Source organism: Perognathus longimembris, chromosome 5 (assembly GCF_023159225.1).
Source record: "Perognathus longimembris pacificus isolate PPM17 chromosome 5, ASM2315922v1, whole genome shotgun sequence".
NCBI lineage: Eukaryota > Metazoa > Chordata > Mammalia > Rodentia > Heteromyidae > Perognathus > Perognathus longimembris.
In genome coordinates, this window is record NC_063165.1 from 81,539,533 (window position 1) to 81,566,126 (window position 26,594).

Genomic DNA, 26,594 nt, shown 5'->3' on the forward strand with positions numbered 1-26,594 from the left:
GCTTGAACTCAGGGTTTGGGCACTATCCCTAAGCTTTTTCACTCACGGCTAGTGCTCTATTACTTTGAGTCACAGTGCCACTTTCAGTTTTCTGGTGGTTAACTGGAGATAAGAGTCTCATGGGTTTTCTTACCTGGGCTGGCTCTGAACAGACATCTTCAGATCTCAGCCTCCTGAGTAGCTAGGATGACAGGCATGAGAACCAGAGGCTGGTAAAAGCAGTTTTTTTTGTAAGAACAACGACTATACTTTTACTTTTCAAACTGGATTCTATAATTAGCTAATAATCTTAGAATGAACATCTATTAATCTTATGTTCAGGAAAAATACTTAAAGAATAAAAAAGTTTCTGCATTTAAAGGATGAAACTTGCATTCAAGAAAACCTATCAATAAAAATTAATTCCCCCAAAATATGAATAGCAAAACTTTTACTATAAACTTCCTAAACATACATGCATCAGCAGAAAAATCCATGAATAAGTAAGTACTGAAATATATAGCAAATATAAGTTTCCAGGAAAGAAGGTATAATAACCTGTACCCAACACATTATTGTGAGCAAACAGCAAATACCTCAGAGAATATATTTTCAAGTTTTAAAGAGGAAAAAAAAAATGTCAGTAATAAAATGTTCCTCCTTCACAAATGTCTGCCTGCATCTGCATAACCTCTTTGCAATGAACACAAATTTCATCTTTAGTATAAAACATTTCTTAAGTTAAAGTGTGTTTACTCTGAAATGTTTAAGTACAATTTTAAAATCACAATTGCCTCTAACAATAGTGAGAAAGTGAGGGATGGAGTACAATCTCAAAAACAGCATTCACAAAAAGCTGAGTTACACAAGGAAAAATAAACATTGCACACCATCCAAAATGGTACCAATAATAGTCTAAAAGAATCTCACTTGGAAGTGAAAATGACAGCTTTTTGCTTTCTGATGTGAAGTGTTCCCTAATTACCACAGCTACATTGAGAGAAACACAGTGACTGAAAACCACAAGCTCAAGATTCCAAGTTCAGGCCAGGGCTTGAATGGCACTAAATGTTTACAGAAGAAACACCAGTAGCAAAAGAATGCACAGAAAGTATATGAAACAATATGCTTTAAATAGGGAAATTGTGTACAAAAAGTGTGAAATATTGAAATGCATAGTGAAAGAGACTAAATGGTAAAAGAGGCAAAATTTAAAAAAGATGATAAAGGACTAAAGTTTACGGCTAACTTGTCACAGAGTACTATGAAAGTCAAAGACAATGGAGCAATATTATTCAAATAGATGAGGACAGAAAAAAACCATTGAACCGAAAATTGTATATCCAGTAAAACTATCAGAAATAAAAGTGAAACAAATATGCCTCTGCTTCCAACAAGGGAACAAACAGGATCCTGCTTTTGGTGGTTTAAAGCCAGCCTGGGCAGGAAAATCCTCAAGACTCTTATCTTCAGTTAACCACCATAAAGCCAAAAATGAAGCTGTCACTCAAGTGGTAGAACACTATCTTTGAGCACAAAAGTTCAAGGACAGTAGCCAAGCTCTTAGTTCAAGTGCCAGAACTAACATATATACTAATAGCAATAATAAAGTAGCTGCCTGATTCTAGGCTCTTGCTTAACATAAATCTCAATAAGGGGCATACGTGCCAATTTTAAGACGTTCCCCAGTCCACTGGCTACAATTTGAGCAAACAAAAATAAAATAACTTTAATTGACTGAAAAGTGTTAAATAAGCAACTCAAGTATCAAGTTGTACACATAAAGGAGAATATAGAACACAAAAGATGCACCAGCAGTTACTAGTTGTAGGGACTATAGCACTGAGGCTTCATTCTAAAAGTAAGATCTACAATAGAGGCTTCACAAAAAGAATATCGTCAAAATATAGTCTACCTACATAGTTAGGATGGATTATGGGACAAAAACATTTGGATATGACTGACTTAAGCTCAGCCTAAGTAGCTCACACTGGTAATCCTAGCTACTCAGGAGGCTGACACCTAGAGGGTCTTGTATTCAGCCTGGGTTTCAGCTCCAAAATATAATCATCAAAAAGTTGAGCTGGAGGCATGGCTCAAGTAGTGGATTGCCAGCTATGCTAGAAAGCCAAGCACTGTGGCCCTGAATTCTAACATCAGAATTTGAAAAAAAAAATAGATCGCAAATACATCTGTTTCTATTTGCCACTATGACTATTTCAAGTAGAAGAACATACCTAAACACTAGAATTTCAAGTGAAGAAAGAACAGGAAGAAGAAATAGGAAAAGAGGCAAGGCAAATGGCCTTCACCTATAAATTAGATCCTCTAAAAAATTTATGTAAATGGAAAAAAACCCACCTACATCAAGGCCAATTAATATCCTATAGATCCTATAGATCCTATAGCATCCTATAGATGCCCTAATATACGGAAGTCTCATTCATATCAGTCACCACACTAAACTATTGCTATTGTTATGTATTTTTATATAACATCTAAGAATCAAAATATGCATCATCTTAAAACTAAAATAGTTCTGAATAATGCCTTCATGTTTCTGTGGTACCTTCTGTTAGAGATTTAAACTATCACTAGAGCTTCACTTATTCAAAATTTGCATTATCAATGCTATCACAGTTGGAATAAAAACTCCAGTTTTTGAAGATCAGTTTAACCTTCAAATCTCCTGATTAAACTCTGCCTTCATCATTAAAACCTCAAATTAGCAAACAAGCCACAATATAATATATGCTATGGCGCTGGCCTTGTCTGAATAGCCGCTGGATATTCAACTGCTTCAGCTGTAATACAAGCCATTGAGACTTGGCCAATACAAGCCAATTTGAATAATCAATATGACAACCTTATTTTTCTAATGCAAACAGGATTGCTACAGTAAGGTGTCTCACTGCCACATCACAGTCATGGCCTCTTTTAACCCCTAATTAGATTGAGGCGATTATCCCAGATCTTCCTTACAAGTGTACAGCTTGGATAAGGGATGACAAAAGCTATCCACTCCTTATTCAGCCTTCACAGACAGCAGGTTATCCAGGGAGATAGAGAATAAGATCAACAAACAATTGTTATTCATATCATCATCTAACGTGTTAAGATAGTCACAGTTTTCATACAGGCGCAGTGAATGCAGCCCAGAGCATGAGGTAACCACAGATTGCCTAAGAACATCAGGGTTTCACAGATGGAAATTCATGGTGATGTTGGGGAATTATGTCTAAATCAAACTCATCTGCATAAAAAGAAATGATCAGGGATTTGTCCTTTGTATATAATATATCAAGATTTCATTATGTTTTTCTCCATAAATTATTTGAAGCTAAATATTAATATTGATTTTACTAATTGTATATCATTTATCATGAGAAGGATACCAAATTAATGATTTGAAGTGCTTTGAGATTCAATTAAAATATTCTCATCTACAAAATAGAAAACTTCTTTTTATTTAATTTTTGTATTAGATTTAGGTCATCAGGAGTAATTACATTAACTCAGTAGATTTCAAACATTTTCCTTAAATATCATAACAATTAGCTTCTCAGGTCTTGGCAGTAGCTTTAGACCCATCAAGATGTAATGGAATCATGAAAACAAAATACACATGTACCAAGGTAAAGTCTCCAACCTGACAGTGTCATAGCACATTCAGCTAAGCTGGAATTATGACACAATGGAAAGCCTGGCCTGGCGATAAGGACACCTTTCTGAGTCTACTTTGAAGTTGATGAAATCATTTAAGAGAAGCAAGATAAAGAAATGCTGGAAGGATTGTATGTGCTTTTCTGCTCATTTGCAATATTTAGTTTACATTTCTTTTTTTTTAATGTCAAAATCACTTCACTGGCAGAAAAAGACTGGGAAGGTCATAATCTTCTCTACTCAATTCTATTTCTGTTTCTATTATTCAGTCACTCTACTCAATCAATACTGTTTTCTTCCAAGTAAGTATCTGAAAGTATGTATCTTTTTCTTCTAATACTGAGGACAAACTCAAAATTTAATGCTTCTCTAAGAACAACCATTTAAAAATACCTTCACTGGTGACAAAACCTTGTTATAAATCTGAATTACTGGGCTCAGATTTCCCAGAGTATTTCAGGGCCCTTGGTGGCTGGTTTTCCAAGCAGTGTCACGAGGTAGGTTGACTACCAGCCCTGCTGAGGGCAGTAAGATGATCTAAAAATGTACAAGGCCACTTGGGCCACACTTCCACCCTTTATCCTTCATGTATTTTCACGCTTTCTTTTTTTTTTTTTTTTTTTGCCATTCCTGGGGCTTGAACTAGCACTCTACCACGGAACCACTTCTGGCCTTTTCTATATATGTGGTGCTGAGGAATCAAACCTAGGGCTTCATGTATACGAGAAGAGCACTCTTGCCACCAAGCCATATCCCTGGCCCCTTCATCTATTTTCAAGGTGGGACACTGCTTTATGACCAGGCTGGCCTGCCTGCCATTCTCCTACTTGCACTTCTCATGACTGGGGATGCTAGGCATAGACCACTACTACATCCAGACACTGCACTTCCCTGGAGGGTTAGCTAGGACACCAGGTGTGCTCTACCAAGCCCTGCCACTGGTTGACATGGTGTCTCCTGAACTTTTGTGCCCAGACCAGCCTTGACAACCAATGCCCCCCATCTTTGGTCTAGAGTAGCTAGGATTACAAGTTTGAGACACTGCTCTCAGCTTGAGGACTTCTTTCTCAAAGTTCAATGTTAAGACACGGGCAGACACTGGAAATACAGCCGTAGTGTACTTCCTGTGCTTTGGAGCACTCCGCTGGCATTCAGGAGTCCCAAAGTTCTCACCTATTTGTTGCCAGAACATTTTGCAGTTAATAACTTCACTTAAAATATCTGATTTTGGGCTGGGAATATGGCCTAGTGGTAGAGAGCGCTTGCCTCGTATACATGAAGCCCTGGGTTCAATTCCCCAGCACCACATATATAGAAAACGGCCAGAAGTGGTGCTGTGGCTCAAGTGGCAGAGTGCTAGCCTTGAGCACAAAGAAGCCAGGGACAGTGCTCAGGCCCTGAGTTCAAGCCCCAGGACTGGCCAATTAAAAAAAAATCTGATTTTAACAATATGTTTTCAGTAACTGACATAACATTTATTTTGTGAAATATAATTGGCTGAAAAAAAGAATTGCCAAAATACATAGGACTACTTTAAGGATGACTTTTTTTTTGGGGGGGGGGGCAGTCCTGGGGCTTGGACTCAGGGCCTGAGCACTGTCCCTGGCTTCTTTTGCTCAAGGCTAGCACTCTATCACTTGAGTCACAGCGCCACTTCTGGCTTTTCTGTATATATGGTGCTGAGGAATTGAACTTAGTACTCCATGTATGCAAGGCAAGTACTCTACCTCTAAGCCACATTAGCCCAAGTATGACAATTTATTAACTTCCCATTCCTAAAACTAAACATTAAGATTTGATCAGTTATGATTTTGCTTCTTTAATCCAATTTATTAAAGAATATAGAAAACACATGTGGGTAAAATTGCAGAAAGCCCAAGCTGTCTGTGTATCTACCTACCTACCTACCTACCTACCTACCTACTTACCTATCTTCTATCTATAGATTACATAGCTCTTTGATTTACTATATTCATACAGTTGAATCATCAGTAGTAAAATTTAAAGCATGAAAGGGATAAAGAAGGTAAAACTATGTATTTTAGCTGTGGATGCAGAAATTTCTTTTTGTCAGTAACATGATTTGAATGCAGGGCCTGGAACCTGCTCAGCTCGCTTGCGCATCTTGTCACACTGCCAACCTGGCTTTTTGTTGGTTACACAAGATGAAGTACGGCAGATTCAGGGCTGGCCTCAATCCAATAGGTCTCAGACTCCTGAGATGGTAGGATTATAGGTGTGAGCTACTGGTGCCCATCTATTTGTCTCTATTTTTCAAGGTACTTCACTATTTTAGTTTTCTTTATTGTTTCACTCTGAACTTTATGCTTGGTATTTCCAGCAAATTTTTAGCAAAGGTATGATGAAGTAATAGATCCTTTACTAATTTGATATGACAAAATGAAGTTACAGTGATATTTGATACTACTGACTGCTGCACTCTTTCTACAGCCCAATTTCCTATAAAAATTCAATATTGTCAGCATGTCTCAATACTACTCCATTTAAAAGACAAAAATAGAGGCTGGGAATATGGCCTAGTGGTAAAGTGCTCGCCTCGTATACATGAAGTCCTGGGTTCCATTCCTCAGCACCACATATATAGAAAAGCCGGAAGTGGCACTGTGGCTCAAGAGGTAGAGTGCTAGCCTTGAGCAAAAAGAAGCCAGGGACAGTGCTCGGGCCCTGAGTTCAAGCCCAAGGACTGGCAAAAAACAAAACAAAACAAAAACACACGATTGGACTTTGCCTTGAGTACAGGCAATACAGAAACTGAGGGCTATTTTTAAAATATAAAAACTGAAAGTTATAAATAAAAGTTCTGACTGCCTAAATAAACTGTGACATGATGGCCACTGGTGAGATAAACCTCTGACCAAACAACTAGAATGGAATCCTCTCATGAAAAGCATTTCTCAGGATTACTCAGAAATAAGGCATTACTCTGGATTAGCAACTTTGAAGGCATTTTCATAGAGATATTAAGCTTCCAGTTCTTTCTCTTTACTATGGACAAAGGAAAAATAGAATTGCAGATTTAATTCAAGACAAGGGAACATTTCTAGAATGTGTATTAGAATATATTTCAAAGGGCAGTTCAAATCTCCGAAATCTGGAGAAAGAATATATGACAGTCCCCCTTCATCTTAAAATGGAAAATAAATCAATGTATTCATGTATTATCATGAGTTTTTATAATTATGTAATACAATATTTTGAATTCATGTGTCATAATTTACAGTTCACCTAAGAAGACACTAATAATTATCCATCCCAGAGCAGATTCAGCAAAGAACTCATAAAAATAACATGAATCCACAAAAACAGCAAAATATGAGTAAAGGAATAAGGTATTAAATCCCTTTAAAAAAAACAATCTTTTAAAACTAAGATTGTATACTGCAATAGTCTTTAGAAAGATTGTAAGTATGACTAACAAGACAGCCTGTGTACTAAATTTTTAAAAGCTAAAATGATTCAAAGTAAATAGAAATTTGTTTAACTTACTTTCACTTGGTTTCTTTACCTGTTTTGTTTAGTATCCGCAATGGGCAGAGAACACTGATATGACACTGGAAGAACAGGTCATTTTGAGGGGAGCTCAGCTCTTGCAACAAACCATCTCCTCACCTAGTACTGAAAACTGACTATGTGATGACCTTTATTTCTGCCATTGTGCTAGTTTGGTTTCTATTTATAAGTTTTTGATTTGGTATGTTTTTCCTTGTTTCTTTATTTGGGTTGACTGATTTTTTTAAACATTTTTTAAAAATGTCTTTAAGTTGTACAAACAAAGTAGTTTTTATTTTGTTTTGTTTTGTTTTTGCCAGTCCTGGGGCTTGACCTCGGGGCCTGAGCACAGTCCCTGGCTTCTTTTTGCTCAAGGCTAGCACTCTACCACTTAAGCCACAGCACCACTTCCGGCTTTTTCTATGTACGTGGTGCTGAGGAATGGAACCCAGGGCTTCATATATACGAGGCAAGCACTCAACCACTAGGCCATATTCCCATCCCCAAAGCAGTTTTAAATACAATGCATCTTAATCAATTTCACCCACCTTTCCTCTACCTACCCTTACCCTCAGTTTTCTTAATTTTGTACATTGAATTCTTGACCATATTCCACCCCTCTTCTCTTTTTCTACGGCTTTCTCCTTTACCCAACCCCAGCCCTTTCAACTACCTGCTGTGATTATTTTGTTGAACTTTGCCTTTGCCTTTATAAGGAATTATACTATTTGAATTCTCCCTTGAACTTACCATATTTCAGTTAATAAATATGTATGCTTATCACTCAATGTAATGACTGCTTTTGGGGGTTTGCTTTCCTTTTCTTTTACCCATGGTCACGAGTAACACATCCCATGTCACCTTAGAACTCTCTTCTTACATCTACCTCTTGACAACACCACCAACAACAACAACAAGTGAACTATATGCCTATACTCAGCCTATTAAATACCAGCACCCACAATATCCCATTCCTTGTATCACTTTTATACATATCTCCTCCATCATCTTCCCGACACTTGATAACTTAGTTCAAACACCTACACTACTATATAAAAACACAGCTCCTAGTGCCTACAGGAGAACTAGGTGTGTAGAGAAAGCCACCAATGGTATCCTACTGTGGGTACATATTTCATTGTTTTGAATTGGAGAAGGGTAATAGAGCTGAGCTACATCCCTATACCAGGAGAATGAAATGATTCATCAACCCACCTAAGACCTAGTCCAGTAAAAGTCCAAACCACAAAACATCCTCAAATGAGTAAAACCCAACAGAGAAATACAAAATGTATGAGAAAACAGGAAAATACACTTCCAAAAAGTAACAATAAAAATAAAAGGATAAGTAGAGGAAACACTAAACACTGCAATCAAAGAACTAGTAATAAGAATGTTGACCAAAATTAAGGACAGCTTACAACTACACAAACCCAAAGAATATACACAAAGAAATAAAGGAATTCAAAGAGAACACAGATAAAAAGAAAACTGAATTCCAAGTGAATGTAATTAAACAGCTAAATAAGAGATTTAAAAAGTGCAGATAAACAAATTAATAATGTAAGTCAATGTAAGACATAAAAAGAATCACCATAAAGGGTACAAAACCTGAAAAATCACCAAACTAAAAGTCTAGGGATGAAAAACAAATTGGATAGCCTCTCAAGCAGAGTACATGATATGGAAGACAGAATTTCTACGTAAGAAAAACCTCAGACTAAGTTAAAAGTCCAAATTTATGTCCATGTATGTTGAAGAAGAGAGTATACCAAAAGCATAGGAAATCTATTCAACAAAGTAGTATCAGATAACCCCCCATATTCTGAAAGAGAGAAAGTCACCCAGGTACACAACAGACAAAATCCCAAAAGAACATGTCCACTATATATTACAGTTAAAGCATCAAACACAGAAAACAAAGCCTATGAGAAAAGCAGATTTCTGAACAGAAGCCACAAAAGGAAGGTTTAGAGCACTGAAATTAAACAAATGCCAACCTCAAATATTCCAGCAGTAAAGCTTTCATTCATAAGTAAAAAGCAAATGAAAAAATTCCATGGTTAACGAAAGTACTACCACTAAATCAACACTACAAAAGATATTCAAAGACTTCCTTCACACAGAAGATAATCAAGAACATGAAAAGAAGAACAGAAAACATAACACATTGGATGAGTATATAAACACAGGAGTACAGAAAAGGACACAAAACTGAAAATTTGGGGGAAATGGCAGGAACTGCTACATACTTCTTAATTCTAACACCTAATGTCAATGTGATTCAATCATCCAATCAAGACAAATAACTGAGTTGAATCAAAAGGAAAGTCCCAACTAGCTGTTGTTTATACAAACACATCTATCTGACACACAGAGAAACTACTTTAGGGTGAAATGTTGTAAAATAATAACTCTTCCAAGCAAAAGGACCCCCCAAACAGGCAAGGGTTATTGATACTCATATCCAACAAGGTAGATATAAAATGAAAATTAGTCGCGGAGAGGGCTGGGAATACGACCTATTGGTAGAGTGCATGCCTCGCATACATGAAGCCCTGGGTTCGATTCCGCAGCACCACACATATATATATATAGAAAAGGCCGGAAGTGGTGCTGTGGCTCAAGCAGTAGAGTGCTAGCCTTGAGCAAAAAGAAGCCAGGGACAGTGCTCAGGACCTGACTCCAAGACCCAGGACTGCCCCCTCCCAAAAAAAATTAGTCAGAGGAGATAAAGAAAGTCATTATTAAAGGAAACTCTTCATCCAGAAGACATAATTCATTTTTAATTTAATTTTATTGTCAAGGTGATGTACAGAGGGGTCACAGTTACATACATAAGGTAGTGAGTACATTTCTTGTCATACCTATTACCCCCTCCCTATAAAGACAGGAACAAAATGTCTACTCTCTCCATTTCTATTCAATATAACACTGGAATTCCTATCCAGAGTAATAAGGCAAAAGAAAAATATAAAAGGAATCCAAATAGGGAAGGAAAAAGTCAAACTAGTCCTAATTGAAGATATGAACCTATATCTAAAGGACCCTAAAGACTCTACCCCCCAATGCCTATAGCTGATAAATACCTTTGGTAAAGAAGGATGCAAAAAGAGATCATAAAATTTCAATATTCTTTCTATATACCAATGAGCATATGGAGAGAGAAATTAGGTAACAATTAAACTGTAAAAGCCTCAAAAAAAATCTAGATAAACCTAATGAAAAAGATGACAGACCTCTACAATGAAAACTATTAAATTTTGAAGAAAGAAACTGAAAAAGATACCAAGGAGATGGAAAGATCTCCCATGTTCATGGATTGGCAGAATTTTATGGCCACCCTGCAAAAGGCACTCTACAAACTCAATGCAGTATCCATAAAAATCCAAAACATATGTGGTATGTAGTGTGTGTGTGTGTGTGTGTGTGTGTTTTGACATATCTACACTGTAAAATTATTAAACTGAATTAATTAATATACTCATTACCATACATATTCATCACTTTTGTGATCAAAACACGAAAGTCTACTATCTCTGAAATTTCCTAATATTAGATACATTGTTATTAATTATAGTCACCATGTTGATGTCATCTTGTGAAGTTTTTAAGATATCAGCATAGGAGTAGATGATAATAAAGGACTGAGACAAAAATGGTTAGACATAAGAAGATAGAGGCTAAATTATTAGTAAGTAACATCATTACTAAATATCTGGGAATTCCCTCATAATTATTCATTCATTAAATGTTTCACCTATAACATCTATAATAAATCTACATGCAAATGAGATATCACTGCCTTTAAACTGTCATAATTAGCTTATCCCTCACACTATTAATGTAAGTACAGACTTAACTTACCATCCCAGAAAGGTAACAGGGGCTTTTAGAACTTCCATGCAAATAAAACATGAGCTTTCAAGAATATTTGTACACAATATACATGAAGCATCCAAATGTGGAAAATGACTGGAAGCAAAAAAAGGATCAAAATCAAGTTCTTTATACTATTCTACTTTTTAAGCATTTTTATTATTCTTATATTACTATTTTTCATTAAGTATTTGAGAATATGGACTAGTAATCATAGTCCTAAAGTTCTTTTATCAATACTGAGCTTCTCTGTGTTAGAAGGACACCATGTTAAAATGGGCAAAATTGCCTGAGGACAAATGATAAGCATAGGCAAACCACCTACTTTATAAAACCTTTGTCCTGAAGAATCCCCTATGAATCTTCCAAAACAAAGAAGTTCAAGTTTTTTGTTCAAATCAGTGCACTAAACTTAAAGATCACTACTGACTTATGAACTACTAATGCCTAATGAGTCATACCACCAACAACAGGATACTGGCTTCAACAAACAATTTTATTTAATAAACTTCACCAGAATATTATCAAGAGCAGTATTAGAAAATGGAAAGCTAATGAAGTCAGGAAGCAACAGCAGCATTCTGCACACTGTGGGTCTTATCATTAAGGCAGAAGCTAATGGATGAGAGATCTAAGTTTTAACTTAAAAAAAAAAACAGCCTGCAAACTAGAAAAATAAACCACCATCTGACACAATTATTAGAGAATATTTTGCTACCTAAATACAATAAGCTGAGTTAGTGAAACCAGTTTCTCTCATAAGAAAAAAAAAAAAGAAGCAGCATACTTTCTTGCCTTGTACTGCAGCTGAAAAGCTTGATTATCTTAATTTTTTTGTTTCTCTTTAGCAATATCTGAAATAGAAGACAACTGGAAGATTAAGGAATTATAAATATTCTCTATATAAAGCTATTTTCCCTTCTCCATAATAGTCAAAGAATATAATAAATATTGGATAATATTAGACTTGCAGAAATCAATGCTTTTCACAAACAGTCGATGGGCTACTTGTAAAATACACCTTTTAATGTCTAACCCTGATTTTATTTGATATAATGACCAAATTATTTTCAGAATGAAGTAAGTGGTTATTAGTGATTTCTACTAAGTTTCACAACAGCAAAGGCAGAATCCATGTTTAGGTGATTACTGTATGTTTTGATTCAGTTATCTGCAGGGTGTCTGCATGGTACTCTAACTATTTAAAGCCAGTAAAAAGATTACAGCTCACACTAACTGGATTTTCACAGCTCCCTATCATTCGGCTTGAATTCCTCCTGGGCAGATTAAAAGGACCAGAGCAAACAATAGCCTTTTTAAGATACAAGGTGGTTATTATTTCAAAAAAAATTAAAAAGAAAAAAGTTTCCTTTATGGTGAAGATTAAATAAAACCATTCAAGAAAGCAATCACATGAAAATAAAGTTAAATGTACAATACACCAACTGTATAAAGGTAAAGAGTATTGATATAATGAATCTAAATCAAGGAATTAAATACCATCTGATGGAATCATAGTTTTTATTCTGAAATCTATTTTCTAGAAAGGTTTGGAGTTCAAAGATGTCTACAAATGTCATCAGATGGAACTCAGTGGTCACTCGGGGCAACCTTCTACCTATACAAAGAGATGGAGACCCAGAGAACGCCAGGGGCATTCCCACGCCTATCACTGGCACTCATCAAAATCACTACATATTTAGTGTCAATGCTCTGAAGCTAAAAGGAATGTTCTCTAGGAATAAAGATTTATGGAATAAGGTATTCCCAATTCATTGGCTAGGTGCTGGTGGCTCATGCCTGTAATCCTTGCTTCTCAGGAGACTGAGATCTGAGGATAGGGGTTCAAAGCCAGCCGTGGCAGGAAAGTCCATGAGATGCTTTATCTCTGGTTAACCAGCAAAAGCTCAAGTGGTGGTGTGTCAGCCTTGATCAAAAGAGCTAAGTGAGGTATTGAGGCCCTGTGTACAAGCCCCAGGACTGGCACACAAATCAACAATGGTGGCGGTAGATCTTTAAAACAAATTCTGAGAAACAGGCCTGAGGTGTGGAAGCTGTAGGTCAGGTGGGGCCTCCAGGTGGCCTGGAAGGGTGGCTTGGGTAACTGCAAAGCGGTAGCTGCAGCTTCTTGGGTTCCAGAATCTAGTCCTGCAGGAAACCACCTAGATCCCAAGGAGCCGGGGGGCGGGATCCGTGTGCGGGATCCGTGGGCTCACCGGCCTTCCCCATAGCCTGCTTCCCGGGGACACTGGAAGCCGGCCCCAGCACTGCCCCGGTGCTGCCACACAGAGAGCAGCAGCTTCTTTGCTGGAGCACCTGACACCCTGACCAGCAGGGCCATGGTGCCCCGGCGATAGCTAGGATTTTGATGTATGCTGCTGGGTGTTACCTTCAGGTTTTGTGGGTCGACTAGTGCCTGCCCCCTCCAAAAAAAAGACCAGCCTTCATGTCCATCCAGAACTTCAGAATGTGACATTGGAAAGAGGGTCTTTCTTTGTACATGCAATTAAGGATCTCGGGTTAGATTCATCTTGCATCTGGGGGACTCTGAACCGAATGCTTGGTTTACAAGAGGAGGAGAAGGAAAGCCAGGTGCCAATGGCTCACGCCCATACCCCTACCTACTCATCAGAGGAGGCCAAGACATGGAAGGATCACAGCTTGGAGCCATCTCAGACAGACCAGTCTGTAAGACAACTACATCTCCAATTAACCACATAAAAGCTGGTGAGGAGGCAAGGCTCAAGTGGTAGAGTGTCAGCTGTTGTCAAGTGAGTTGAAGAAGCAAGCCAAGCAAGCATGAGGCTCTGAGTTCAAGCTCTGCAGCCGGCAAATAAAAAGGGGACACTGATGTCAGAGAAGGCCACGTGAATGAAGATGAAGACAGACAGAGCCAGCAGGACGCTGCTGTAAGCCACGGGTTGCTGGGCGTGGAAGGGGGGCCCTCTGCTTATACTTTGGGGCTCCTGAACTGTTAAAGATGAAGTATGTTTTTTCTTAAAAAAAACAAAACACCTACATATTTAATGTTCTCTCTGAAGCAGTATCACCATCTTCTCTGCTAGTTTCCTACCTTCATTCCCTTCAAAGGGTCATATGACTTCCCAATACAAACCACTGCACAAGCATTGTCTCTAACACCCGGGCAACCAACAGAGTAATTGTGTGTATCATGGCCATTTTAGATATAAAGTAAGCAAGGCTAAGAAAGAAACTGACCAACCCAAGACCAAACCACTAGCACATGTGAAAGACTAATTTAAGGTCAAGCATCTGAGCCTCTCAATGCGTTGATGCACAGCTTCACTGTGAAATTCTTTTCCTCATTTCATAGCACTGTATCTATCTGCTCTGCAAACTACCAGCCAATCATTTCATACAAACTCCAACTTTAATGTCTCCACATATGGTTCGGTATATCAGAAGCTAGTGAGTTTCTAAACCAACTCACATCAATATCCAGTTGTTGGGCTGGGAATGTGGCCTAGTGGTACAGTGCTTGCCTAGCATGCGTGAAGCCCTGGGTTCGATTCCTCAGCACCACCTATACAGAAAAGGCCGGAAGTGGCGCTGTGGCTCAAGTGGTAGAGTGCTAGCCTTGAGCAAAAAGAAGCCAGGGACAGTGCTCAGGCCCTGAGTTCAAGCCCCAGGACTGGAAAAAAGAAAAAAGATCGATTGTTTACACTGCCTTCTTATCTGCCACTCCCTGAAGGCCTTATCTTTACTCTCTCAGCAGTACTGGCTATAAGATTCCTAAATGGTCTCTTGGCATCCAATCCATTCCCCTTAGTGTTGCTTCTCTAATTTAACATCCTTCAATCAAAACTCCTTCAACAATTCCTCTTAGATCCTCTTCTTTATTTTTTTTCAAAAAGGAATTCAAGATCTGAAAAGGAAATTCTAAATCTTAGATGGATAAATACAGAAGTCCCAGATGAATATTAAAGAAATTAATAAATGTAGGTATGTGAATTTTGGGAGGGAAAATAAGAACTGGAAATATTGGGAAAGATGTGACAGGGAGCCTTTACTGTTCATATGTCTCCAGATGATGTTCAACGGTCAGTTATACAAGTATATGTTCTACTCAGAAAGGAAAGGAGAGGATAGTAGATAGAAGAAAGGAAAAGGAAAGGAACAATGCTTGGTGTCGCTCTCATTTCAGAATGAATCCTCTGTACTTTTCTGGCATGGAACAATAATATGGAAATTTCACTCAATAAAGGAGAAGAAACAAAAATCCTTTCCCTAATGCCCCATGATGCCTCTTGCCTGAATCCTTTTCCATTTTTCTTCCCCTTCCCACTTCTTCCAGCTGGCTTAGGTATCAACACTTGCAGAAAATCTCTAACTGGCTAATTTGTTACTTAAAATGCTTCCCTAATATCAGAAACATGTCTTTCTGTCACAGCACTGGCATGACACGGGTATCATTATTTGTGTGTCTGACTCAAGCTGGATGACATTTCTTGAGATCAAAGACTATGTCTTTCTTATTCATTTTCACAATCTCTAGTAACTACAAAGGTGCCAGACACATTCTAACGACACGGAAAGTAATCCATAGAACAATGCATTTATCTTTGCCAGGACCCACAGGTCAGATCCTACAGTAACTGAGGTTTAATCTTGCATACGGAATATATTGCTATGGTCACTGTAGCCCCCTCTTAGAAGTCTTTCCCTAAAGAGTTAAGATCCAAAAGGAACTGAAAACCTTAAGACTCTAGTCCAGAACTCACCCTGTCTAGATTATCTTCCCTCCTGAGCATTCTACAGATATTCCAAATGGAGTGCTCCGAGTAAAAATATACCATTTCAATCTAACTCTAGCCCAATAAAAAAGTTTCACCATTATTCCAGTTATGCAAACCAGAAAACAAATTGTTATCCTTACCATCTTCATCTCACTAAGTCAAACCCATCAGATATTGTAGTATACATATAAATACAAATTTCTATACATGTGTATATTCTATATGAATGTATCAAATTCATCACCTTTTATCCATCTCCAATGCCAACCATTCAGCACCTCTTCTAGATTACTGGACTACTTATCTGTTTTCTCTGCATCCAACCTTATCCTTCTGCAAGCTGTTTTCTACACTGCAGCTGGAGGGGCCTTTTCAAAAGGCTAATCTGATCATGTCAGCCATCAGATTAAAAAACTTCAAAGGCATCATGTCACCCTTAAGATAGACAGTTAGCAAGACTCTATCTTAACCAACAAGCTGAGCATGGTGCCACATGTCTGTGAACCAGGGGCAAAGGTAGGAGGTACACAGTTCAAAGCCAGCCCAGGGTAGAATGAGACATTTTCTGAAAAATAACTGAAAGCAGAATAGGCTTAGAGCCATGACTGGATTGGAAGATTATCTACTCAGCTAGCACTGGACCCTGGATTCTAACTCAGCATTGCTCTCTCCAAAATACATTGTTATTAGCTATATTAATTTCTTAAAAAGTGAACCTTGAAGTAATAAAATTACATAGAGATGAAAGAGCCAAATCAGCAAGAATATACGTGATATATATAAAAATATGAGTCGGGCTGGAAATATGGCCTAGTGGTAGAGTGCTTGCCAAGCATGCATGAAGCCCTGGGTTAGATTCCTCAGCACCACATATACAGAAAAGGCCAGACGTGGCACTGTGGCTCAAGTTCTAGCCTTGAGCAAAAAGAAAAAAAAGAAACCAGGGACAATGAGTTTAAGCAAAAAAAAAAAAAAAAAAAAAAAAAGACCCCCCCCAAAAAAAAACACACACATAAACTCACCTAAAGTAAAAATTGATAGAACTATAAGGAAAGAGACAAATAAAAAAATAAGTGAAGACTCCAATAACTACAAATTGACAGATGAGATAAAAACTAAGGAAGAGAATAAAAACAACCATCAATCCATTTTTGGAACAAATGACCCAACCAAAGGATACCAAATACAAAGACAGAATATGTCCAACAACAAAGAAATAACAAAGAAAGAAAGAAAAAACTCAACTAGCTTGTAACAACTGGAGGTGAAACTCTAAATAGCAACCGACTGTACTTTACACCCATCATCAAGGAACACCTGTCTGCACACCTGCTTCCTTACAGAGATGCTACGAAAGTGGCAATGACAAACTAATTAAGGCTCAGAAAGCATCCCATAGGTATAGGAAACTTCAGGCAACACTGATCTATAAGCCATGTCCACAGAGGCCCTGGAGCTGCAGGGCCAAAGCAGAGGACCCATCCCTAGCCAAGAGCACCAACAGCACCCATCTGCGCCCCTACTGTGAGACAAGAGCACCCAGCACTTTCAGCCAGGGAGGGACCTGAGGTACACAGACACCAGTGATGGCTTGGTGCATGAACTAGATACAAGCTCCCACCTAGAAAAAGAGTAAGCGCCCCTGGAAAGGATGAGTGAATACTGAGAACGCCACACCTGATCCAGAGAACTGAGACAACAAGGCCCTTCAGTGGGAAAGAAAGATTGACACAGCCTGCCCCTCCAGCCTTTCTTCTCTTTCCTCTTGCCTTCCCCTTCTATTCTGTCTGTCTGTTGACAATTAAAACTGCTCTCTCACTCTTATTTTCTTCTGTCTCAGTTCCCCCCACCCATAATCCTTCCTTGCTAGCTATCCTCTTCACATGTATCTAGATGGCTGGAATAGCACTGGTGGTTTGCATGTGTATGCAGAGTTATGAAACTGTCTTCATTTCTCTTTCCCCTTCCCGCAACACAACATTACCTAGATCTGTTCTACTTATCTCACTTCACAATGATCTCAGTAGGTAGCATAGCTGCCACCCTTTCCTGACTTGCACACTCATCTATTATTCAACAGTTACACACACACACACACATACACACACACACGCGCGCGAGCGCGCGTGCACACACCATCACCTCCAATGACTACCCTAGTTAACTAAAGATGGCTTAGGGCACACAGACACTTCCTGGCTTCTACAATCATCCCATAATAAACCACCACCAGCAGCAACTGGCATTCACCGGGACTGACATTATTACCTCAAGGTTGTGGTTTTGTGGCCAAGCTTCCACAGCTCAAGTGGAGAAAAGGGCTGCATGCAGTGTCTTGAGCACTAAAACTGAATGTTTGAACACTGAGCCACATTCCTCAAGTCTAATAACAAGAAAATATATGACAACCTAGCCACTGCCTTGTCTCAGCATCTTTGAGAACTTCCCAACCAAAACAACATGGGAGATTGAAGCCTCCAACCAAAAACTTGATCACAGATGCATAAATTCCAGTGAAGAAACACAGAATCTATGAAAAACCATAGAATATGACAACAACTCCAAAGTAAAGGACTTCAGTGACAGTGACAAGAAATAAATTTCATACAAAGAATTCAAAAATTTCTGAAACAACTAAAAATAGGTCTACCTTTTGACTTTGCATACCATTCTTGGACATATATTTGAAAAAAGTATATAAAAATGCATGTCCATGTTTTATGGCAACTGTCCAAAAGAACCAAATTGTGGACTCACCCAAGGTGCTCAACAACAAATAAATGTAGAAAGAAAATACAGTATAGATGTATCTAGGCACACATACATCTTGGAATATTACTGAGTCATTATGAAATATGAAGTTATTCATCTGTAGGAAATTGGATTGGAGATTGATGATGATCAATATGATCAAGAAAGCCCCAAAACAAACAACCCATAAAGCTAAATATGACCAAGCTCAAAGATAAATATCATGTTTTTACACATTCGTAGAAGCTGTATCTGAAAGATATAGGTAGGTAGATAGATGTTTTTCCTTTGATCTGGCTACTTATCAATGAAGCAATTGTATATGTGCATTTATTTACACCAAAGAACTATTCCTTGTGTAGACTGCATTACATAATGGAAAAATTTTCTTTACCTCTGTCTTTTGTCATTCTTGCTGAGTATATTCAATTTACCAGTAGTTATAATTTCACATTTGACTTACTCAAGTGAACAATTTTCTCAGGACCTAATGCCACCTCATTTTTTTCTAATATGCAATGATCTTTTTTATTTTTCTTTAAAGCTAAGACTGCAACATGACAATCAGGTTAATTTTCATGATGTACATTTTGGTAGCCTATCACAAACTGGCATATCCAGGGGTCAAAAGCTGCCATAGAAAACTTCCTACAACAGCTCAGAAAAATTAAAACAGCAGCACCCATTATTGGACTTACCTATCTGCATGTGCTCCGCGAGTGATCATCACATGTGGACTAGTGCTCAGAAAGTACTTTGTACCCTTAAGGTCCCCTCTTTAGCTAAGATTCGTTCCTATCTTCCTACAGTGACATACGATCTCAGAACCCAAATATCACAGTCTTAGCCCTAAATGAAAAACATTAACCCCAATGACAACAAGTGAAGTTTTTGTTTCATGATATACCTTCAGTGGCCTTAATTCTAAGATATGCTAACAATATTTACAACATAGTGAGTGAGAATGTGTAACTTTCTCTACATTAGTGAAGAAGCATGGCTCATCCCTAACCTATCCAAAAAGATATGTGTTATTCCTGTGGTCTGGCTATGCCATTTTCCCCAATAGAAGATTAACAATACTTACTTAGCCATTTAAAAACTGTCCTAGAATATCACAATACAATATAAAACTAATCATTATCTGACTGTGTGCAATCTTTCCTGCCTCATCAAAGAAGATAAAATTTCTTACTTTCTATTTGTAGTGACCAAGATTTATCCAACATGTCAATCATGATTTATTCAATCTGTTCCATTTACAGATGCCAGTCCAATGATCACCAAACTGGGAAGAAAGCATATGTGAACTGGAACAGATTGGTTTAGCACACCATTCCTATCTGGGATACACAAGGTACTTTACAGTGAGTTATAAATTAGAACTGTAATGAAAGATTTATAAGCAACACATTATCTTTTAGGGACCTACTTGCTACTTTAGTAAGAAAAGTCTTGGCTAGCACTCCAAATGTTTTCCTCTATATTCTTCTAACAGTGCAGACCCTTTAGCTTACAGAACCATACATAACCTAACTGACGGTATATACTAAGACTTTCAGTTAACAATCTCTATTGAATAGTACATTCAAGTCTGATAGTCTATCCTGTAGCCATGTCCAAAAATCAAGAGAGTAGAGATCCTGAAATAAATTAGGTTAGGCATGAAGAGTGACCAATGGGGGGGTAGAAGTTTAATCACTACTTAAATATGGATCTTAGAAGTGGCATTGAATTTTCCAAGTAACTGGTACCAAATCATATGAATTATAATTTGATTGATAGCATTAAGACAGAAAGGTAGTCAAAGTTACATAAGACTAAGATGTGAATGTATGTGTGTACGCAGGCACTCTTAAACCAGGCATGGACTAGTACCAAAAACGTGACTATCTTCCTAATACCAAAAACTCAATTTTATCATTTTAAAATGTTTGAAAGCAAAACTATCAGGAACATCTACTAAAACAATCATTTATTATTCATTCTATAAATACCTGTGTGCTTAGTATGACCCAAGTAAATATAATATTGATCTTAATAAGCAAAGTAATTTTTATTGCAAAATAACAAAACTCTCTATTAGGTAGATTAGGTAGAGACAGGAAACTAACTGTAGGGTTACTCAGCATGCTCTCCAGAAACAGGGTATGAGCAACATGTAAAATACCCCAAAAAGATGATCCTTCTACACAGTACTTGCCTTTTTAGACAATATTTAATACTTTTAGTTTTAATTATTATTTTCTAATATAATGGAAGACTTGGGGTTCAAAGAATATAACTCAGATCCGGGTATGGTAGAATATGCCTATAATGCTAGCAGTCAAGAGGCTGAGGAAGGAGGATGGAGAGTTCAAGGTCAATGAAGCTACATAGCGAGACCTAGTCTAAATAAATAAGTGGGAGAGGCAACCAAAGGAAGGGATGGGGGAGGAGTGGAGAAACAGGTGAAAAGAAGGAAAGGGAAAGAGAAAAAAGAAAGAAGAACTTGCCTTGTCAGGAAAAAATTGAAAAAAATTGAATTGTCCTATCTAGGCTACCTTTCTTCCTCTGAAATACTTTAAAGCTCCATAAATTACAGATATCTGATAGTAGTCAAAGAATTCTTTTCCATAAGTATGCAAATGAACGTTGTCCAGTGGTGATGGCGCTGAAGAAAGGGATCACAACTCCTCAGCAGAGCATGTCAAGTTTCCTAGTGGCTTACTAGTGTGTCTGCTTTTTTAGGTCTTTAAACTATGTATAGCATGTTCCTGGCTCTCTTATGAGTGATTCTGTTACATAGTATCTTTGGCATATACTCATGTATATTTGTATGAGTCACCCTGTTACATAGTATCTTTGGCAGATACTCATGTGTATCTGTATGAGTCATGGTTTTGTCTTCTAAACAAAATACCCTTACATATCACCATGCACACTGAGTCAGAATATGATGTTTCCGTGGCTCTATGGGGTCACAAACAAGGCTCCTTCCAGCATGCTAGGACTGAGTATTCTCCTCCCCAAATCCAGAGTGTTGGTGCACTTTGCTAATACCTCTGGCAGGGTGTGCCACAATATTTTCTACAGTGCACTGGATGAAATGTGCTGGAATGTCTATCCTCTAACTTTTTAACACATCTTTAATTCACTTAACCTCCTGTGGAATGAAAAAGGGAAAAACAAGTATCTTCTCTCTTTCCAAGACTCTTCACAGTCAGGCAATCAACAAAAGAAAGAATGCACCTTCTATTCATGACACTAAAAACCTAATCGAGCTAATTCAAGTCAAGTTCAATTAGGAAAACTGATCATTAAAATGCATTGCTACAATGAATAAGAGGAAGGTGAGGACTTGAATGCCCTTTCGCCTTCTTTGGCTATTATTCTTTTGTGCTAAATTAAATCCCTTCGGTTGACCCCATCTTTTTTTAAAAAAAACTGCAGATAGTTTCTGTTGAATCAAAGTAATACCTAGTGACAGGTACTTAAAGGAACACACTGGAAACTGGTAGTGAATTTCATTCTACTATAAAATATCCAAAACTACAATGGGCCAATTATGATAATCAACTCACATAAAAATTGTGAAATCTTTAATTTTAAAAGTAGGAAAGATGTGTTTGTTTACCTGCTTCACAAAATTGACAGTATGAAGCTTCCCTTGCATTCCACAGTGACATGTGTTCAAGGCACACTGCTTTCGAACCAAACATTTACCCTCCGCCACTAGTGAAAGGCAACAAGATCTCTTTACAAAGTCTCATCTTTTTCAATAAATTTTGCATGAAAACATGTTCTCCTGGCACAAAGTTGCCTGCTGTCACATTGGAAGTGTGATAAATGTTTAATGAAAACAACACCACACAGCTTGGTGTCAGACAACAGCTATCACACAGTCCTGCTTTGATCCAAACAGACACTTAAAAGGAGTTCTAAGCATGCTCTGCACCACGGAGCTCATAACCTATATGCAAATAAGGGGAAATTAGCATAAACGACTTCCTGCTGCATGAAGAAGTAAGAGGTAAGGAAAAATATGACAGCCTTTCTAAGTATGTAACTGCTGTCAAATCTCAGAGTCCAGCTTTCCTAAATCACTTCCAACATCGTCTGCCAAACACTAAGTAAAGAAGGAGAGGGGAAAAATCAACTTATCTACCTACAGAAACTTAGTACATGAAACTACACTTGAAGAGACCAAAACATCACCAAAATTAAAGCCACAACTAATACGTATCTCTGAGGTATGACGCCTACATGGTCCATAGCCCTAGTCTTATACATACTGCTCTAAAATTTATGCTTTTTAAAATTAATTTTATGTATCTATTTTACTTATATAGTACCAAGGAATCCAACCCAGGGCCTCATGCATGCTAGGCAAGTACTCTACCACTAAGCCACATTCCTGGCCCAAATTTATGGTTTTGTAAGTATTACTATCCCTATATTTTGCAGGATATTGCATATCCATAGGGAAATTCTTCACTCTCTTTGAAAGTATAAAGGTTTAGAAAGTTATGTAAAGAAAAATGAGGAATGCGATTCCTTAGAAGCAAGATGGCGGCTCTGATCAGGCTGAGGGTCCACTGCAGTGCCCAAGGAGGCCGAGCTCTGTTCCTCCGAACCCTGTGGTGAGACCTGCTTGTGTCTCAGCATTTCTCCAGGACTCACGTACCCCAGGCTGGTGTGGAACACGGCACATTCACCTGTCACCAAGCCCACAAAGGGCCTTGGACAAGTTGTTACTGATTATGTTCACGGGGACACGTTGCCGAAGGTTGCCAGAGCAGCGCTGGTGCTCTTCTCATCTGTAACCTTTGCTGGGCTTTGTTATTTCAACTATTATGATGTGGGCATCTGCAGGGCCGTGGCCATGTTGTGGAAGCTCTGACTTCACCCATTAAGAAGTGATTGCATGCGCCTTTGTCTCTGCTCTGTCATGCCATTCAGCTTACAGTGAAAAAAGAAATAACAGATGAGTACACTGGTGGATAAATCTTCTTCTGATTACATGGTTATTTTCAGAATTTAATGTGGAGGAAAAATTTGAGAGCAATTAGATCTAAGAAACTGAGACTGAGGTTCTGTGTTGTGGTGAGTGAATCTATTGTCTCCCACCTCACAAAACCAGTGGTTCCAACACTATATATAGTTGGTTTCTTTCTTTTTTTTTTTTTAAGTTTCTTTGCCTTTTAATGTATCAATTTATCAACCTCTTAAAAGAATTCAGCTTTATTGCTATCAATACATGATAATACTTATGTTTTTGTCCTGGAACTACTGGAAAGAGGGAAAACTTATTTGCTTGTGAGTAAAGACTTTGCAGAAAATTGGCCAGTATTTCAGTTTTGGAAGTGTCCCTCAGTTCTGTTGATACTGGAATTGATGGCCACAGCCCTATGGGAACTTCAAAATTCGAAGGTGCTTTATCTCACATTACAGATTTCTAGATCCTAGAAGGGAAACTGAGAGCTTCCCCAACAGATGTACTAAAATTTAGGAACAAGATTTCCCCTGTAGATGTACTGAAATATTTCAGATTCCAAACAAATTTCATCTTCAAAAGTAAGTAGCAAAATAGTTTTCCATTGTGGAGATTGCTAAGGAGAAAATGTATTCTATGAAAAGTTTTTTTTAATAAAAATTGTATAATAAAAATATATTTTATTCGTTAAAAAAAATGAGGAATGCTCTGACTCAGCCATATCACTCTTGGGCACCTACCTAGAAAATGACAAGGCAGGATGCCACAAAGACACTAGCACATCGTGCTCACTGCTGCACTATTCACAATAGCCAAGTTATGGAAACTTTCAGATGCCCTTCAATAGATGAGTAGATTTTTTTTTTAAATGTGGTATTTATACATAATGGAATTTTACTCATTCCTTAGAAAGAATATTATGTCATTTGCAGGGAAATGGAAGGACCTAGAACAAATGGATGGACCTAGAACAAAGTGAGTTAAGTCAAGCTCAGAGAGACCAGTGGCACATGTTGTCTCTCATAAGTGGAAGCTAGATCCAAAATACAACTGGACATAATAAATTATACAGGGCTCTAGGCATTCACACACAATCAGACTAAAGGAGGTTACCCTTAAAGGAGGAACCCAAAGGCATAACTCCTCTTAACATTTAAAAGACTATTGAAACAACTTCCAGGAAATGGAAATATGGGTTTTGTTGTTTTCACTGTTGAGTTTTTTGCCTTTTTTTTGCGGGGGGGGGGGGAGTAAGCAGTGAAGGGAACGCAGAAAGAAAGAGAGGAAGGGTGAACAAATGCAGTCATGGTACTCAGTATACACTAGGTGGAAAATGGACTATGCAACCTGTGGGCAGGGCTGGAAGGGAGAAACTGGGGCAAAGAGCAGGAAAGAATGACATTGTCCAAAAAAGAAATGTAGTCATGACCTAACTTGTAAAATGCCAACCCTCTGTACACTTTAATAATAACAATAAAATTATATTTTAAAAAAGAGGAGCAATGCATAAACTCCAATTCAAATGTGAAAGAAATAACAATAAAATTATATTTAAAGAAAAGAAGAGGAGGAATGTATAAATTTCAATTCAAATGTGAGAGAAAACAATTCCAGAAATCTTAAGCTCAATTCTTAGAACACATTCTACTACTGGAAGGCCAATAAGGAAATAGTAAGAGTGAAAGCAGGTCACAGAAAAAGCCATGCTTAGGAATGCTGCTCACTTACACTCCTGAAGAATACTAACGTCATTCAAATTAAGAGAAAGAATTGGAGAAAGAATTCCAGTAAATGTTGTCTATTTGTGTTGTCGTAACAGAAAACCAGAGTCCTAGTAATTTATGCTGAATAGAAACTTATCACCACGGTTCTGGAGGTTGCGGTCTAACACTGAGAACCGCATCTGATGAGGGCCTTCTTTGTTATAGCATGGAAAAAGACAGGGATTTGGGTGGGGAAAGACAAACATGTCCTTTTCTAAAAGAAATCCACTCACACAATACACACAAACCTACTCCCACAATGACAACATGAACCCACTCATGGAGGAAAACCTCTATGGCCTAATCTCCTTTTCAAAGGTCTCACCTCGGGACTGGGAATATGGCCTAGTGGTAAAGTACTTGCCAAAAGTCTCACCTCCAACATTATTGCCTTGAAGTAGCACATGAATTTGGTGGGCACACATACAAACTAGAGCAATAGTCAGTAACTACTATAAATCAAAATTTCCTGACCAGTGACTTAAATCATAAGTGGAAAGAGATTTAAATCAAATCCATCCAAATTCTACTTTCAGAATAAATTGTAAAATGTCACTGATAGCTACTTACATATTCATTCACAACTAATTTTTCAAGTCTGTAAAAACTGTTCCATAGTAGTTGACTGTGGATAAAGAATTCTTAAAGACCTTAGGCCTAAAAACATAACAATACGCAGAAGATTCATCATCACTATACCATTTAGCAATTATGAGGCACATGACAAATTTTATTTCTCTCAATATTTTACTGAGAATTTTATTGACTCTCAATAATAGTTTAGATTAAAAAAAGATAACTATCTGAATTTATGTAGTTCATTTATATGTAGAAAAACAAAACAATGAAACCTTTTGAAATTGTTTTAAGAAGAGGAGAGTGGAGTAAGGGAGAGATTTGGGGTTAAGATTGATTGGAGAGTATTTTTACATGTGTGAAAATGTCACAATTGAATTCCCCTCACACAAATAATGAATGCTACTTAAAATAAAAAATTCTGCTATAAATAGAATAGAAAATGTTTCTCTCTATTAATATACCACAGTGAAACTTCCTTAAACTAGTAGTGCATGCCAAAAAATGTCATTTCACAATAAGAAAAAATAAACTTTCAAAAATAAATCCTTCTAAGACATTCTGTGAATGAAATAAATAAATGATTTCTAGAACAAGGGAAGATATTGTATATATATATAAATATATATATATATAAATAACTACCACAGTAAATGGACATGTTGATCTTAAAAACTAAAAGGATGGGTGCACAGCTTAGTTGTAGTATACCTAGCAAGCACCAAGCCCTAGCTCATAGTT

At 37.6% G+C, this 26,594-nt stretch overlaps 1 protein-coding gene and 1 pseudogene across 4 annotated transcripts in view; one reads left to right on the plus strand and one right to left on the minus strand.

Moving 5' to 3' along the window:
- Rsrc1 (arginine and serine rich coiled-coil 1) overlaps positions 1–26,594 on the minus strand; it is a 258,776-nt gene that overhangs the window by 158,829 nt on the left and 73,353 nt on the right. The window lies entirely within an intron of this gene.
- On the plus strand, positions 23,088–24,188 carry LOC125352031 (annotated as a pseudogene).